The sequence below is a fragment of the Symphodus melops genome (genome assembly GCF_947650265.1).
Source record: "Symphodus melops genome assembly, chromosome: 6".
Lineage (NCBI taxonomy): Eukaryota > Metazoa > Chordata > Actinopteri > Labriformes > Labridae > Symphodus > Symphodus melops.
Window position 1 is genome coordinate 1011561 of NC_136696.1, and position 17912 is coordinate 1029472.

A 17912-nucleotide genomic window follows, 5' to 3' on the forward strand; every position below is an offset into this window, starting at 1 on the left:
TAATTGTTTGAGATTTTAGTTCAGAGGTTAAAGGTATTCTGTGAAGAGGGCTTGCAGAAGTGAGTGCACATTCCAACATGTGTTTTGATGTGGCCCTTTAAACTGAATCACTCACCAAATCAAACATAGGTTTAGTTTAAGGCCCTGAACAGTTAATCACTCATCCACATTGATCGGTTCAGTGGGCCTTGATAGTTAATCACTTAAATGGTTTGTTGCTTAAAAAGGAAATGATTCCTAGATGTCTTCTTGTGATAAGAAACAGGCCAGGTAGGATGTGTCTTCCCCTATAGAAGGACAAAGGAATCAGGAGTATGATGCACCAATGAGAGAAGTGGAACCAAACATCAGGAGGCGCATAATTTGGAAAGATGTCCCAATCAGAGGAAGGAAACGGCACATTCTCAATGCATAATTTGGTTAGATAATATCTGTCTAATGTATAAAAGGGTTCAGGGAAAGATAGTCGGGGCTCAGACTTCATGAACTGACCAGGTATCTGTCTGTTGTCAGGGACACGTAGTGTTGAACCCAGAGACTCTGTAACTTCTATTCTTGATTCATCGGGTTAATAAACTCTGTTAACCTGAAAGAGACATTTCAGTCATTCCTTTTATCCCATCAAAAGAATGCACAGAGAGATTTGAGGTAATTATTTAGAGGAGTCAGATTTCTATTAACAACATTTAGGAAAAGGATTCAATAACAACTTTTATCCTTCACTTGGTGACCCCGACGTGATGGGGGATGAGGTTTGACGGAGGATGTAAGTATTGATTAATTTATGAAAATTTTATGAAATATGTTTAATTCAAATGTTTTAATTTCTTCAGGTGGTAGAACGACTGCATTGAAGTCTATGGTACAACGTCCAGACCTATCCAGACATCGAGAGGCCTCACAAAAACCAAAGGTGAACACAAAGAGAGACTGGCTGGGTTGAATGTTGGGCTGGGTCTTTTCTTCTGACACTGAATGACAATGTCAAGAAGGCAACAGGTTGAACGCTGGTCATTTCAGTCGACAGAGAACTGTGTGTGGGATGCGGTGAATCAGCAGAAGTGCAGTTAAACTGTTTGTGAGTCTGGGATAGAACCCCCAGTGACTGGCCGCAGTTGTCATTAGGACTGCTGTAGAAGCTTGCCAGTTAGGACTCCAAATAGGGCATTGCGTCTATACATTTTCTGCTGTTCACGTGTATATAGTGTCTTTTGTTGTGTGTTAACTTGGACAGAAGTTCTGTTCCTTAAGTTCAAGTACAAATATTTAGAGATATATTTTTTTTTATTCCGTTCATTGCACCTCCTTTTCTCTTTTCTCTCACTGGTTCAGAGAGTGGAAAGGGGAAAGGTAGGGGTTTTTTCTTCTACCCTGTTACTAGTATTTTGAGCAACACCTTTAGCTCTACCTAGTAGATGTGTGTGTGCTGGTGGAGTCTTTGGATGTGTGAGTGAGCGCTGTACAACCTGAGTAGATGTGTGTGTGTGCTGTTGATGTCTGTTGGTGTGTGTGTTTGTGTGCTGTGTGGTAAATCATGTGTGTGAAGGCCTGTGTAATTATTTTGTTTGAGTGTGATTGATAAATAGAATTTTAGTGTTATTAAATAGGCAATAATAGTGGAACATTTCCCGAAGGAGATGAGTAGATCTTTTAAAATTCTTCTAAAAGGTTTAAAATAGATGAACTATACATTTGCATAGTTAAGAGGAGGAGTTCCTTTTTAACTGCTGGAAGATTCATTTTGGGTTTTGGCTGTTGATTGGAAGAGTGGGGCTCTGGTCTGTGTGCTTGTTGACTCTGTGCACTGGGTTGATCAGTATCTTTAAAGGGGAGATTAGATAGGGTGTTTTACAGGAGAGAAGAAGGCCCCATCCTTAGCCCATTCAGTATCACCCCACAGTCCTCACTGTTGTTACTTTGTTTTTATGTAGTTAAATGTGTTCATGTTTTATAGTGTTTTTTCTTGTTGTTATATCGACATTATATAGCTAAATTTGAGGATTGATTAATTCAAGGAGCGTAGGAAAGGAGTTAGCTGTCGTAGGTCACTAGTACTTATTTGCATGCATCTATCATGCAAACAACCCACTTTGTTTTTTACATTCTTAAAATAGAAAACCAAAAATTGCTTTATTTTGGCCCCATAGCGTCATTTAAACTTTGTAATATGTTCACCTTGCTGACATTTCAACTATTTCTAGACTGTTTACGAGTGATGTTTAAACAATTAGACTGGACATTTTACTGATATGACTGACAAACTGTACACAAACATGTTGAGTCAAAGTCAAATTAGATGGTGCTAATCTTGTTGGCATGTTCTTAATATAAGGTTGTACTGGGGGGATCATAGCTTTAGTTCAAACAAGCAGTCCTAGTAGCAGGCCTCCCAGAATCAGTAACAGCAAAACTAGTTGAAGTGCCTGGTTTTAATAGTGTATCGCTCCCCAGATGGGAGATACACGTCTTACATCACTTACAATCACATAAACAACAGCAAACAGCAGATGATAGAGTTAATAAGACTTAGAGCTTCACCTCCTAAAGATGCTGCTTCAAGAGGCAGAGGCTACTTTGTACTACTATCAAATACAAGCCATCCAAATAAGCGCTGGTGTTTCATCTAGAGCAACCATATGTACAGCAGCCATATCACTCTTATGAGAGGAGTACAGGGTACAATTTCAATCCGTACAGACGTGGTTACAGGGGATATGGTGGACTTGGCTGGGGTGGGTTTGCTCCAGGTCCACAGAATCAAGGATGTTTTTATTGTGGGACACTCGACCAGTGGGCCAGACACCGCCCAGGACAGTGAGCTGCTCCGGCCCTCCCTCACAGGGCCCTCTGAAGCAGCAAGGAGCATGGTTCTTATCAGTACCAGCCTCCTAATGGACAAGGAGCCACCCAGGTGTGACAGCAGCCTGGTCAAATGTCAAGGGTCATCCAGAGTGCTTTAAGGGAGAGGGTTTGGCAGAGCCCCTCCTCACAAAGACTGTTGAATTCATGCAGCTCTATGGTTGACACAGAAGTCGTACTGTAATAACCCCTACAATCTACACACACACACACACACACACACACACACACACACACACACACACTCTCTCATTACTTCCCTGTGTGTTGACATGTACAGAGCTGGGTGTGATCTTTGGCTGCTGCTGTCCCCGAGGCGTTTATCCTCTGTGTGAGACTGTTATTGTTGGAGGGACACAGAAGCTGAGGCCCCCTCCAGAGTCTGTTATTCCTGCTGTGAGACCCTGTGCAGGAGGAGCTGTCAGCCTCCTCATCCCTCCTGCCTGCATGACCACCATGAGGTCCAGGGTCTACAACTCTGCCCCCCCTCCCCACCTGACATCCCAAACATCGACTCTCACGTCTCTAAACCCACCTGTTCAAACAAGCCTCCTGTTTTTAATGTAGTTAAACCTGTTAATTATTGATTTATGTTCTCACACTGTCCTCAGCTTGTCTTTGGCTCTAGTGTCCGATGATTAGAGGCTCATCCCTCCTGTCCTTCAACCAGAAGAAGAAGCAGATTCATGTGTGCTGAGAAGAAGAGGAAAGGCTGCAGTGTTTCCTCAGAGGTTACTGTTTTAATATTCAGAATGATCGATGGATTTATAAAACGGAGCGTTTCCATAAGAACAGAAGGAGTAAAGCAGCGTGGGCCTGGGAGAGCAGCATTTCAATCAGGATGTAGCATTACAGATCCAGGAGGACCAGTGCTGCCAGACTGGAGGCTCTGGTGTGAAGACCAGACCAGACCAGACCTGAGTGCAGGTGGGAGATGAGGTCTGAGAGGGACTGGGGGGGACGAGGTTTTGGATGTGGTGTGAGACTTCACTGGGAGCCGTGAAGGTGGATGAGGATGCTGGACTTCTGCTCATCCTGGAGTCTGTCTCTGTGTGGTACCCCGAACCAGACCCGGCCTGAGACTGATCCTGCATCAGGGTGTGTGAGTCTGGAGATGTTTGTTTTTGTGATGGTAGAAAAACAGGCAGGAAGTGAGTTCAGGCGGGCGGGTGGAGCAGCCATCAGCATGGAGGATAACTCCAGCCTTTTAGAGGATTCATCTTCAGAGAGTTCAAAGCTGCTGCAGGTGAAATGTTCTGATGTTCTGTTTGGACTCCAGAGAAAGGAAGAATTAAATCTGCAGGTTGTGTCCAACAAAGCAACGCTCTCCCCCCGATGACTTCACTTTCTGTGGTTGCAGCTTTCAGCCCTTTTCAGACAGAATGATGGCGGCTCCAGTAAACGCCTTTGGTTTCACGCTGTTTGTGATTAATGGAACATCAAGAGCCGATCTGAGCTCAGCGTGATTTGTTCCTGAGGACACGAGTCTGCCCGGGACACACACATCATTAATGAACGAGGGGAGTGTGTGTGTGTGTGTGTGTGTGTGTGTGAAGCTGTCTCTGAGAGGGACAGGAGAGCGTCCCTCCTTTGAGTCGTGTTTTTACACAGAACAAATCTCAGCTTGTTGTTCCTCGTGGTTCAGATGCTGCAGGAGAGATTGTGTCTGTTGAAACAAGCGAAGAGGAAGCAACCTTTTCCTGAAGCTGGATATTACAAATGTTGTGTTGTAAGGAAGTGGTTTTGGTAAATACTCTGTTTGACTTACTTGCTCATCTAAAGCTACGACATGCAGCTGGTTAGCGTAGCATAGCACAAATAGTGTGTAAATAAAGTTGGTGTGAAGGTGAAACATGTTCAGCACAGTGAGAGGGAGGGAAAGTCTCCCACATGTTCATTTCATGTAAAGACGCTTTAACAAGCTCCTGGCAGCAGGAACTTCAACTGCTCAGTCGAGGTCTGAGGGAGTCAAACGAGCCTGGAACTAAACTGACTCAAGTCTTATTGTGTGTCTTTGTTTTCACTGCAGAGCCGGGTGGGGGGGCAGGATGGAGTGCTCCTGGAAGACGCTGCTGCTGCTGGTCTGTGCGTCTCTGGGGGTGCAGTACACCGCCATCCGCACCCTGAGGGACTCCCTGTCTGGACCCTGTGAGGGAGCGTCCCACTGCAGCTCCACGCCACACAGAGGTACGCTCCAACAGCCAATCAGCACTGAGGATTCATACAAACTGTATGTTGAAGAGTCAAAGCAGACTGAAGCTTCAGTAAAGGACAGACGAGAGGAAAGACAAACACCTACAAACTGTCTCAAGTATAAAAACCACCATATGCACAAGTTTACCTGCAGTTATTGAAATGAGTGAAAATAAGAAATGTCCAAATATTGGCTGCTTAGGAGCTCATATTGTTTATAGCAGAAGATAAACTTTATTGATCCTGCCAGGGGAAATTCAATGAACATTGAGTTTCACACACACACACACAGCTCAGAAGCGCTAGCTCGCTATCAGACCGATTTCCAGATTTGGTCGGTGCTGGGACTTGAACCGGTGACCTTCTGGTTCCCAAATTCGTCCTGAGCTGCTGCTGCCACCTCATCACTGGTCTCACATCAGAGCACAGAGTCTGCATGGATATCATGTCAACAAGATCAAAGTGGACACGGTCACAAAATAAGTTGGACATGGAAGCAGTTTGGAGAAAGACGTGTCATCAAAGGTGTAAGTGAAGCAACAGACAGACTCCCACAGCTCATTAAATCCTCCCTCAAGAAGAACAGGACGGAGAAATGACACATCCCTGATTCTCTAATTGATCTCCTTTAATGTGCTCATCAACTCCTGGTCAGCAGTGATGTATTTAGAGATGGGCTGCTTCCTGTAACCACATGACTGACTCGTGCATCTTGACTCTCTGAGCTGTTGAAGCTTCATCAGCTTGATGTGTTGACGTTCTCCTGGGTGGAAGTCCAGACCAGAACAGATTCAGCTCTCTGAAATGAAACAACTCATTTAGTCTTGATGCTTGTGCTGCTCTCTTGCAGACTCCAGGTGGAGACCGTTGTGTGATGACGGTTGGATGCAGGCGGCGTCGCCACGGAAACACATCCTGCTGTTTGCCACGACCCGCTGCGGCTCGTCCTTCACGGGGCAGCTGCTCAACCAGCACCCGGAGGTGTTCTACGTGTTTGAGCCTCTCTTCCACGTGCAGCAGGCCTTCACCAACTCCAGCAGCAGCCGCCCGCGCCGCCGGCCGGACCGCCGGGCGCTCCTGGGAGCGTACAGGGACCTCCTCCTCAACCTCTACGCCTGCGACCTTCACTTCATGGAGAGCTACATCCGCCCTGAGCCGCAGGACCACGTCACCAGCGCCTTGTTCCGTCGAAGCTCCAGCCACGCCCTCTGTGCCCCTCCCGCGTGCTCGGAGGGAGGCGGGGGCGTGGCCTCAGACCCGCCCGATGAAAGCTGGTGTCCGAAGAAGTGCGGCGCTCTGAACCTGACTTTAGCGTCCCCGTCGTGTCTGTCGAGGGGAAACGTGGCCATAAAGACGGTGCGGGGTCCCTGAGGTTGGCGACCTGCGCACCCTGACCGAAGACCCTCGCCTGGACCTGAAGATCATCCACCTGGTGAGAGACCCCCGAGCCGTCCTGGCCTCCCGCATCATGGCCTTTCCAGATAAGTTCCGTGCTTGGAAGATATGGAACGCCACGGGACAACAGCCCCGTCACGTGGACCTGTCCCAGATCAGCAGCACCTGTAAGGACATGTCAGCCTCCGCAGAGACCGGCCTGCAGAGACCGGCCTGCAGAGACCGGCATGGCTGCAGGGACGCTACATGCTGCTGTGATACGAGGACCTGGCGTTTGACCCGGAGGAGAAGGCGGCTGAGATCTACAGGTTCGTGGGGCTGGAGATGGGGGAGCGAGTGCGTCTGTGGATTTCAAAGAACACCAACAGTCATGTGTCTGCTCCCTCCCAGTGGAATTACAGATACTCCACCAGCAGAGACTCCAGAGCCGCCGCCCAAAGCTGGAGGCTTGGACTCAGCTTGGACATGGTGAGGACGGTGCAGCGACTGTGCAACCACACGCTCACTCTGCTCGGGTACAAACCGGTTCAGTCTGCAGCTCAGCTCAGAAACCTGTCGCACAGATTAATCCAACACCTGAGCTTTGACACCCACACATGAGCCTTTCTCATGTATGCACATGCACGCCTTGAGCTGCCGTTTCCCCTCCTCTCACCACTAATCACACTCACACAAGAGGACGGGGACACATCTCCTCAGCTTCTTTCAGGACTCAGACAGAAGATGTTGGTTCAGAGTCACCATTTCCAAAGTCAAAAACACTTGTAATGGCGGCTTGCTTCACTTTGAGGTGGACAGGCTGCAGGAGTTTGCTCTCATGAAAAACAATGTGCTCAGTGTTCAGGACTAACACACATGTAAAGACACCAACCAGCCAGGCTCAGACTGAATGTGGATTCTGAAAAGACAAACAGCCAATCAGAGTTTGTGGTTTCAGGTTGGGGGGCGGGGCGTTCCTGTGGACACGCCCCTGCTCACAGGTGTCCCTCACAGCGTGAGCGAGGTGAGCTGAACAGAAGCACTGAGGGGAGTTTACAGGAGTTGTGTGCAGCTTTGGAACAGGACTGTTTCTCTCCTCTCTGTCGTCGTGCTGATGGGATGAACGTTATTTCACTTGTTTCATCAGAGTCATTTCATTTCACTCCTTCTTCACTGTTTTTATCAAAGACATGAAAAGAGCTTTCATCCTAACTCTCTGTACTTCTCAGAGCGGGCCACCCAAACTCGCCTTCTTTTATTGCATTGAGGTACTGTTTGAAAGTGTGATCTTTTCTCTGACTTGCACTGAAACAACAGGAAATCAGAATGTGTTGTTTTAGACTGTGACATGGAGTCGAGCTTGCTCGGATCAGTGAGCGTCTTTTAAAGCTGTGTGCACTTTGTCTCTGTTTTCTCTGCTTCAAGGAGTGCATCTATAATGGATCTGAACACTGGATGAAGGAGCAGTTATTGGTTTATTGGGACACATCACATCTCTGTAATGGGATCAACAAAAACCTCAGATGGTAACGTGTGTGAATCCACCGCTGCCTATAACAAATATATTCTCTAAGATCGGAGCGCTGGAGCTGCATATTCTTCTGTTAGTCTGATTGAAATGAGAGAACCATGTGCCAGCTGAAACACTTTCCTTTCAGACGTCAAAGAATCAAATGAAACTATAAAAAGAAATATATTGTGCTTTTAGTGTTAATAATACAGAATTATAACTACAGTGGCTGGGAAGTCAAAAATAATAAAAACTTACAAAGCTGGAGAGAGATTTAGATTTTTATAAAACAAATGTACAAGTGGCAGAACACCTTCAAGAAACAAATTTACAAATAAATAAAATCTTGTCAGACACGAGACGCACCGAGCATCAACCTCCAATGCTGAAGTGCAAAATCCTGCAGTTCCTTGAGTGTCCACTAGGGTCAAATGACAAACAGAATTTGAATTCTAAAATGATTTAGCACATTTTTAACATCTACTGAATATGAGAGATTTATTTATATTAAAATTCACCTTCTGTTGCCTCACACCTGCTGAAATCAGCACCTCACTATGTGGTCGAAGGCACAGAACACTGAGGTGCAGGAAGGTTAATACATCTAATACGATCAGGTTACACTCCGACAGGCCGACATGGTCACAACACTGTTTGCTCTCATTCACACACCTGGCTGTGATCACCTGTAGTCTTGGCTTTCAGCACATTAAGTTAAAGCTCCACATAGTGTTCAGGAGAGGAATTACACACTTACACAAAGGAAGACAGAAAGACAACAACTAAAGAGGGTTTAGTGGTTGTCATGGTGATGGTGTTATAAAGGTGGGATAAGTTGGAGGTGACCCGGCCAGGGCTGAATGTGAATCTGGCTCCAGCAGAGTCATCGGGCTGCACATGATGCAGCTAAGCTTGGCTGCTGTTTGGAGAAAGCTTTCAATATTTGTCCAGCAGGTGGCGCTGCTGCTTTAAAATGAGCTAAATCTCAAACACACCAAACTTTCAAATCCAATCGATGGGGATGATCTCAAAATCTGAAACTTTCTGCAAAGATAATTATCATATTGATATAAAACAGCTGTGACATAGATCACAGGTTAGTGTTCATCTTTACTTCATTTAATTTTCAGAGAGGAATCTCCTTCAGGAGTTTACACTTCTGTAGGATCTCCTTCACACACCTTCATCTTCTTCTATTATTTATTCACAGATTAAAAAGAATTACAATTCCATTAATCCAAAGTCTGTGACCTGGTGACCAGCTGCCTGAAGAACCACAACATGTTTTAGTTCCTCCATTTCCCTCATACTAAGCAATATTTATATTTCTGCTACAGTTTAGTTCATATTGTGTGATATTTACATTTTATATTTCAGCAATATCTATCCATAGTTTACTATGCTGCTACCTGTAAATAACTTTACTATACAGAGCCCATTTTACCTTAATTAGAGTTACTTTTTTATATTCCTCTTCTGTGATTTCTTTTTAGCTGTGTGCACTTTAAGATGAAGCCAAATTATGTACTGACAATAGAGACACTCTATTCTATTATTTTCTGGTTATAGAAACACAAACCTCTAATCACTGAACACATGAACACAATGAGACTAAAGGCTAGGCTATAGAAAGCATTGAAGATGGTGATACTGTTGTTATGTAGGACTGTCTGTATGTATGTAAGACTCCTGCTTCTTCATTAATCTCTATATAAACCTGCAAACATCTTTGTCATCGACTCAAACTGACAGATGTCTCATCTTTGTCACTTTGTTGTGAAATTAATAAAAACTCTGGAGAAGTTGTTTTTATTCCGACGCTGACTGTTGGTCTTGAACTCATCAACATAACAAGACGTGTCCTGCGCATGCGCCGCACCTTTTGACGCAGCCGTTACCTTTTGAATCCAGAAGAATAGACAGAAATCAAGAAGGAAGAAAGAAAACAACTTTACATTTTTCTGTGAGAGAATACAGGGAGACTGATGTGTGAGTAAGCTGGGGTTTGTTTTAATCTAAAGTAAATTCAGTTTAAGTCCAAAACCGGAGTTAAGACTGTTCCTAGCTAGCAGCAACCAGACCAGTGTTTGAGTTTAACACAGTGACCGTCCTATCAGCTCTCTTTCAGTCAAGTGTGTGCAGTGCATGTGTGGTAGTCAACAGCTACTGGAAACAGAAGATATAATATACTTATTGGATGTATCTTTAATGGAAAAACTGTAAAAACAGACTCGCTGACTGGAAGACAGCCCTTATCACGGTCACACTTCAAACCTAAACACCGACATCTTCAGAAAAGATGACTGAGTTAAATAACTGCATTCCTGTCGGTCCACTAACTCACCTGCCTTTCTGCACACTCTTGACCTGTTCACTCATTACACATAACCACATGAAAACGGTTACTGAGGACAATGTGCTGCTGAGATTGTCTTTTCTCCAACGCTCATGAACGCCTCGTTGGAGACGATATTTGGCGGTAAGCGCGAGCGCTTTTTGTCTTCATCCACTTAAAGCCGATAAGTGATGGTTGGCAAAAAGAAGGAAACATGACACAAGAACTGAATATTTTCAAACTTTTCAGTGAGACAAGGACAGGAGAAACGCGTGAGTACACTGAGATTTTATTATATTAATATTTATGAATGTTTAAACTTTAAAGGACGGGTATTAAGTGGAGCTAGCAGGATGAGACACAGCTAATGTTAGCATTAACCAACTGAAATATTGTGAGGATCGATATTTATCCTCTTAATAATTAAACTATTGCCAGTGATCGCTGATTAAAATGTGATTACATATACTTTAAATATTGAAATGTTTATGAAATGAATCAATAATCAAACATGCTGCTGTTTGTCTCTGAAAACAGTCTCAGACAGTTTGCTGGTTTCTCAGTGTAAATAAAATATTTAACTTTACGTCTGTTTAAAAACTCTGATTTATGTTGGATGTAATTCACTTTTATATGTTAGTCTTTCTAAACCTGTTAACATGTGGTTTAATGTTTCTGTACAGAAGAGTTCTCTTACTGTGCAGCTGTTTGTCCTCACCATAGACTGTAAGGTCCCTACACACCAAACTGTCACTGGGATTTAATGAGCCTTATTGTTGCCATAGAAAAAAGTTATCAAACCCAACAGTAAAGCAGCTGAGGGGAGAAGTTATCAGCCATGTGATTTGAGGTTTGGCGTATATGTGCTTTCACCACGATTATTATAGTGTACCCGATCGAGTCGTAAATATCGAGCTGCTTCCAACGAAAAACTCACAAGAGCCAATGAGAGCAAGCGAGCTGACCGCTAAGCCACCAGATGTTGCATACTTTGACAGCTCACCATATATTTAGGTTTCCTGCCGCGAAACAGCTTTTTGCACGGCCTATTTAAAAAAAACACAGCCTTGAAGTTATTGCACGGCTTGACTGAGGCCATGCAAATATCTACATTTAATAGATGTGCTTACTACACAGGTTTCTATACGGTGCACTAAATATCTGATTAGGCTACATTCTATTTCGGGCAAAGAATATGTTTGCTGAATACCGGTACTGAAAAGCTTAAGCCTGATCCCATTTGCGTTTCTACAGCCACCCGTGCCCTATTTGGTAGACGGTGTGTCAGCCGGATAACGATGGCCGCTATGTAAATAGCGTCATATGATAGCAGCTAACCGCTAACAGCTAACTAATAAATTCAACAAAGGAGAAAAACGCTTCCTAAACAAAACCAACGCTGGAAGACATCCAGCAGCTCATCCACTCTGTCACTGTCATGTGACTCTTTATTACAAGAACTCAATCCAGCTTTGTTTCATAGAAGGCTGTGAGCGGCGAGGAGAAATACAGACGTAAACAATCAGCTGTGTTACAGTCAATGGTTTAAACATGGCGGAGTTTTGTTTACCAATGTAACACGGGAAGTGACGATTCTTTCACCCAATCAACGAACTGCAGTGTTTAGCTCCACCTTTTCGCATCAAAAAATGGGACGCTTGAGCCGGCTGTACCTGGCCATCAAACCCACATCGGCCGCCGCACAGTTCGTTATCGATGGGAAAACACCGCCCTCCTCAGGCACTTCACCAAAACGACAGGTAAGAAAAATAAGCCGTATTTACGACCCATAATTTGAACATGAACTGTAGGATTTTAGCGCAATTCTCTTGTGTTTGTGTGTCGGCCTGTGGGCAAGAACATGATAGCCAGAAGACAGCCGATTATGTTGCATCACCATACCTATTGAAATTGATCTCTGAGTTTGCCGAGGCTACCTGCGCCTCATTCGCTGGTTGTTGACGCAACGTCATTGGCGATTGACAAAGGGCGCCAATATGCAACATTTCTCAACAAAAGAGAAAAGGCGATGGATCGAGGTCCTTCTTAGAATTTGTGAAGGTAATAGAACATAAGCCATGTTTCCATTATAGTTTTGCGCATTTCTATTGTAATGGAAACGCAGCTATAGGCTACACGGTTAAATATCATGAAAGAACATATGCCTACGGTAAGCTGGCTTAGCTATCTGTGGTGCATACCTTTTGCAAGCCTATAGCCTATTGACGGCTACTCGGTGCAGCTCCATGAAACAATCACTTCATTTTACGTGTTTCCACCATATTCCTAGAAATATCTAGGTCTTGCTGTCCACAAAAGCTAATAAGCAAAGCCACCATCAAAGCTAAAAAAATATATAATTTCAGCTGAGAAATGTTCGCCTTGTTTGTTAGAACTCGACAGCCGCCACACAACGTCGCTCTGTTCAGCGCCGTAGTGTGGCAGCTGTCGGCCGTAGTGTGTGGTTGAAGGAGTAGCCTAGCCCGACAGCAAAGAGCATTTAGGCTTATTTTCCAAATTAGCCTTAAAACTTGCAGCACCATATATGATATGCTTTCTAGGCATTTCAAATTTTTTGTATTCTTATTATTTCAGAGGACAGTAGAGACTGTGCCTGACTCGCAGCCCGGGCCATCATCATTGCAGCCTGGGCCATCTAGGCCTACATCAACATCATCTGTCACCATCATAAATAAGACAAGTGTGAACACCACCACTACTGCCTTGAGAATAGATCAAGATATGTGAAGTTTGTTCAGGGATGGCCTCAGGATGACCAATTCAAAGACTGGTTGTGGCACGATACGCTTACCAATAAGATGTACTGCCGTTACTGCAGGGAAGCGGGCCTTTGTGGGGTCTGGGCTGAAACTGGCACTGACAACTTCAAGTGGGGCCATGTTTCTCACATAGGCTATGTAATAGAAACACAAATAATAATGCTTTTTATGATAATAATGATACTCTTAAATAATTTTTTAATTGTTATGGCCTCACCCCATTCATTACTATTATGTAGAGCTGCAGCTATTGAATATTTTACTTACTTTACTTTACTGTGTACGTGAAACAGAAACACTATTTGTTATTTTGGCCGGTGAATTTTTTCATCTAACTGCCACCTTGGCGGGTGTGAAAAATTTAATTTCGGACCCTGAACCAGGTGGTCTTCTCAGCCAGGATTTCATCCACACTCTATTTTTCCATTTTTTGTTTTTCAGGGCAAAACAGAGCGCACGCCAGGACAGCTGTTCTGAACTCACAGTGAATAGAGCGAGTTTCTGTGACATCAGGAATCAGTGCTGTGAAATCGTGACAACAAACGATGAGTGTGTGGTCTCCCGAGTCTTGCCGAGTCGTCTAGTGTGTGCGTTCAGAGGTTTCTAAGATTAGAAAAGGGTGGAAAATGTGTGTGTTTTATGTCTGTGCTCTCGTACATTTCTACATCATGTAAGATTATAAAATCATCTAGTGTGTGGCCAGCTTTAGTCTTTACTGGTCTGAAAACAATAACTATTGTTGAAGATGATCCCAGCTCACTTTGTTGTAGTTTACTGACTGTCTAAATACAGTCAGCTTGGATTAATGTTTTTTACTTTGATTCCAGCAGAGGGAGACATTCATCAAGAAACCTGAACAAAGCGTTTCAGTTCCAGGAAATAAACAGAAGGGGAGGAGAAACTCTGAGCTGATTCCAAGAAAACACGCAGTCACAATGAAAGTGAAAGTGTTCAGTCAGTCAGAGCACAGGCTCCATTTTAAATCAACAGGAGGACAAACACGTCTATCACAGGGTGAGTTTAATTTAACATTATTCTGACTTTACTGTTCTAACCTCAGGTTCATGCTGAGTAATAATTTAAACTGATCAGAGACAGAACAGGATCAGCTCTGTGAACGTGGAGTACTTCCTCTTTTCTCAGCTTTTAGTCAACAAGTAAGGTCAAGTAAAAGTTGTGTAGCTAAAAATCTGAATCGTCCTGAATCAGACTTGTTTGTCAGGACTCCTGCGGTCGACGCTCTCAGTCTGTGTTGCTGGTTTTCTCTCAGATGAAATAAAGTCCAGAGGACGACAGTGCTTATGTTCCACATTCATGTTAGTTATTCTCCACCTCCTCAAAGTAGTTATGATAAATAATGGATCTTAATAAAAATGTTATCAGTAACTAACGTCTCTATAAAACATCTATTTGCCCAAAGGTGGTTTTATGACATGATTTGATCCTTACAGGCATCACAGACTTTGTTTTATATCCTTCTAGAAATAAAACTGTTGGTCCAAAGGTCATAGCTGCTGTTAAATATTAACATACTGCTTTAACCCTTAGATGCACCTTTAAAATACTTACGTTATGCACCCTTCACACTAAAAAGTGTAAATAAAAACTCAAGCTATAAAATGTTTATAAATTATAGTTTTTTTTGTTTGTTTTTTTATAATGTCATGAATCTGCATCAGTCCTAATCATACATATCAAATTTATTTAGTTTTTTAACCCTTAAATTGCCATGTTTTTGTCATGATGCAACCCTATTTTATGGTCTAAAATACACAATAAATGATATTTTCAATATACTTCATGACAACTTGATTATTACAGCCTGGTATATGTGAAAGATGAGCAACACAATGTATTTATATGCATTATTATTTTTTGTTTTGTGTCAAATACTCACACTATGTAACCTTAACCCTTACCATATTTGGTAAAAATGACATCATCAGGAGGGGACTCCCTCAGAGCACACACTTAAAGCCCCATGCTTCAAATTAAGGGGAGAAATGAGAAGATGCATGTTTTATACTTTATATTCAAGCAGGATCGAAAATAGTGATTATTATATAATAATATATAATCATTATTATAATAGTGATTATAGAACACTCAAAAATGCACAACCTTGAATAAATCAACAATATGCATGAATAAAGGATAAAATATGCAAGAAATATAAAGTCAAAAACACTAAAAAGTGCAAAGGTGCGATCGAGGGTTAATGTTTGAAGTTTAAAATTCTAAACCTCAATATTATCAGACGCAGAGGAAGGATAAATGTTTGAACATATCAAATCCTAAAAGCAGACCAGGGTCAAATACCAAGCAGGGAGTCAGATCAGAAGGACAAATCAGGTTAAGATCAAAACAAAGTGCAGTGATGTGTTTGATCAGGTACTAAGGCAGACAGGAAGAGAGGCAGAGTCACATAAAGGTTCACATTAGGGGGCGCTAGTAGCCAAGTGGTTGGTGTCATTTCCTGCTCTCTCTCTCTTTCTACCTGATTTATGAATCTATCTGTACTATTAAATCATTGATAAAAGGACCACAGTAGGTATTAAAATATGGAGGCTTGACCATCTCTATTTAACATAACCTTCCTGTTTGTGTCTTACCTGTATGTCTTCCTTGTCCTCAGGTCGATGTATCATGAACGTCATTGATTGACCTGAGCAAACTGGAGATCAGAAGATGAGTGATGGAGGAGACAAAGAGGAGGACAGAGGAGAGTCTCCTCTGTCCAGCTGTCTCTCTATGAAGAGTGACTGGTCTAAAGGTCATCCTCCAAACTTCAGTAATGAACCAGGACCCTCAGATCAGAAGTAAGAAAACTTCTTTAAATCCCCAAAATGTCAAACTACAGAAATGTGCTTGTTATTAAGAACAAGAGTTGAAACAATAGAATAATTTAATAGACATTTGATTCATGTTTGTGAAACAGTGATTTTATTTACACCACTGACTTGAGTCAAGAAAATATTGTAACACTTCCCAAGAGACTCAACAGCATTATCAATAAACTCAAACATGTTAATTTTTAGGTGCAGAACCAGGTTTGAATCCCCATCAATGGTTTTAATCTCATCTTATCTTTTTTAGTCAAAATCTTTTTTTTTATTGAAAGTCAAACGTGGTGTACATGAAACACAGTGCTGTTCAGTCAATGAAAAATAATGGAAGTTAGCGCAGTCAACATCCACACCTGCCAAGGCAGAAAGAAAGCACACGTACAAAAACGGAGCTATTGACTGCACCTAGTCAGTAAGTAAAGCATGGACCTACAGCAGCAGTCTGTGTTACTGTACTTATTTTAGGTAATGGGAAAAACAAACAGCAAACCTGCAAACACAACAAAACAAAATATATATCCCTTATAAAACAATCCCTACCCCGTCGCTGCCAGTGTTGCCACGAGAAGAAATAAAATCCCCAGTCACATAACAGATCTAATTATGCATCTGAAAGAGCTAAATAACCAAGCTGCATCTGGATCAAGGCTTTTAAAAGTTCCTTACAGAGTTCAACAAAGGTCCCCAAATTTCATCAAAATGAGCATTTGAATGTTGGAGTGAAAATCTAATTTTCTCTTGCTTTAAGCAATGCAAAACGTCTGTTAGCCATTGTGCATGCGTGGGCGGGGCAGCGTCCCTCCACCTGAGCAGCACGGCGCGCCTGGCCAGAAGAGAAACAAAGGATAAGGTCTGCTGTTTTTGTGTCGATAACTGTAACACTCCATCAGTGACTCCAAACAGAGCAACACGAGGATTGGGTTTCAGTTTAACATTTATCATCTTGGAAATAGTATAAAATACCTCTGTCCAAAACTTGTTAAGACTAAGGCAAAGCCAGTACAAATGAATAAGTGATGCTTCAGCACTCTTGCATTTGTCACAGTATGGGTCAATGTCAGGGTAAAAAAGTGATAGTTTAACTTTAGAGAGATGAGCTCTGTGTACCACTTTGAACTGGATGAGGAAGTGGCGAGCACATAGAGACGATGAGTTAATGCGCTTAAGTATAGAGCCCCAAGTGTCTTCCGTTAAAGACAGACCCAAGTCTTCCTCCCATGATCTTTTAAGTTTGTCTGTAGTGTCCAACTTTAGGTCTGCCACCATGTTATAGAGGACTGAAATTAGTCTTTTCCTAGAGGGGTTCAGGGACAGGACCGAGTCAACAAAGGATGTTTTTGAGGACGAGGGGAGACGGGGAAAGTTTGAAATGAGAAATTGTCTTGCTTGTAGGTACCTAAAGAAGTTAGATTTAGGTAGATTAAACTTTTTGCTCAAATGATGCTAATGCCTTATCAATGAATAGATCTTTAAAGTGTATAATACCCTTCCTGTGCCAATCACGAAAAACAGGGTCATGCATTGATGGTTAAAAAAGATGGTTTGAGTCAACAGGGCTTAAAAGAGAAAAACTGTTAAGGCCAAAGAATTTCCTGAATTGAGCCCATATTCTTAAAGAGTGTTTAACCACTGGGTTATTAATGGATTGGAGCGTAGGGAGAGGAAGAGACGATCCCAGCAGCGCAGGAACAGACACCTTTTTGTTGGAATTTAACTCCATACCCACCCAGTTAGGGCAGTTAGGCTGGTTGAGAAAAAAAGACCAAAATGAGAAGCAACACAGATTAACAGCCCAATAATAGAAACCACTGACTTTGGATTTCTGAAGAAAGGTCTTATTGAGGTGAGGATGTTTACCCTGCCATAGGTACGATGAAATAATTGAATCAAGCCTGATAAAAAAAACGCACTAGGGACAAAGATCGGTAAAGCCTGAAATAAGTACAACATTTTTTGTTGGATGTTCATTTTCATGACATTAATACGACCCATGAGAGATAAGGACAGAGGCGACC

The 17912-nt window shown here is 42.8% G+C and overlaps 1 protein-coding gene and 1 pseudogene across 2 annotated transcripts in view; both read left to right on the plus strand.

Annotated features, from left to right (window-relative positions):
* The window catches only part of LOC306825396 (uncharacterized protein), a 498202-nt gene that overhangs the window by 301015 nt on the left and 179275 nt on the right, over positions 1-17912 (plus strand). The gene's annotated exons all lie outside the window — the stretch shown is intronic.
* LOC306825784 (carbohydrate sulfotransferase 1-like) lies at positions 4895-7047 on the plus strand (annotated as a pseudogene). The gene is made up of 2 exons: positions 4895-5046; positions 5903-7047. The product of its transcript is annotated as a carbohydrate sulfotransferase 1-like (transcript).